The sequence below is a fragment of the Mastomys coucha genome, unplaced genomic scaffold, assembly GCF_008632895.1.
Source record: "Mastomys coucha isolate ucsf_1 unplaced genomic scaffold, UCSF_Mcou_1 pScaffold19, whole genome shotgun sequence".
Taxonomy (NCBI): domain Eukaryota; kingdom Metazoa; phylum Chordata; class Mammalia; order Rodentia; family Muridae; genus Mastomys; species Mastomys coucha.
The window spans coordinates 23,877,120-23,877,689 of NW_022196901.1; the positions used below are offsets into that span (position 1 = coordinate 23,877,120).

The 570-nt window shown below is 41.4% G+C and overlaps 1 protein-coding gene across 7 annotated transcripts in view; it reads right to left on the reverse strand.

Moving 5' to 3' along the window:
- Lmbr1 (limb development membrane protein 1) overlaps positions 1–570 on the reverse strand; it is a 155,032-nt gene that overhangs the window by 86,661 nt on the left and 67,801 nt on the right. The window contains exon 1 of one of the 7 annotated variants that reach the window (XM_031380270.1): positions 161–510. The exons of the other annotated variants lie outside the window; for them this stretch is intronic. The gene's annotated coding sequence lies outside the window, so the exon portion shown is untranslated. Of the gene's footprint in view, positions 1–160; positions 511–570 lie in introns of those variants that run through there. 7 annotated transcript variants of the gene reach the window in all.

Sequence of the window (570 nt, forward strand, 5' to 3'; positions counted from 1 at the left end):
GTTTTAAAATCAATTGCCCAGGGGAATCCATGGATGCACGGGGGAGCCATGTGCCACTTAGAGAATACACCAGATGTAAACTCAGTAAAACATCCCGGGAGGGTGGTCCCAGGGGAAAGGAAAATGGAACTAGCCAGGCAGTAAGTTTGTCATGACTCACATCACTAGGTACTTGTACACTAAGAAAGTTTCTACCCTCTCTCCAGTATCAGTCATAAACAGATATGCCTAATGAAGTCAATCAGCAAACAGTTAGGCAGGAGCATACATGAGCAGGTGTACTCATCATCCATCTTTGTAAACACTTTGATGATGCAGTCAATGACAGCACAAAGAGCAGTCTCATAGTATTGTTCACTGTTCTAATATTGCCTCAGAAGCCATAGAGATGGCTGCTGCTGGAGAAACACTGAGGGCCTATGCAGACAGCCCCCAGGAGTCAAATGTCATACTAGATTTCAAGACACTGGAGAGATATTTATTGTACAATGCTTAGCAGCCTTTGTAGCTTTCCTGTAACTGACTTTAATATATATACATATATATTAGGAGGTATATATATATATATAT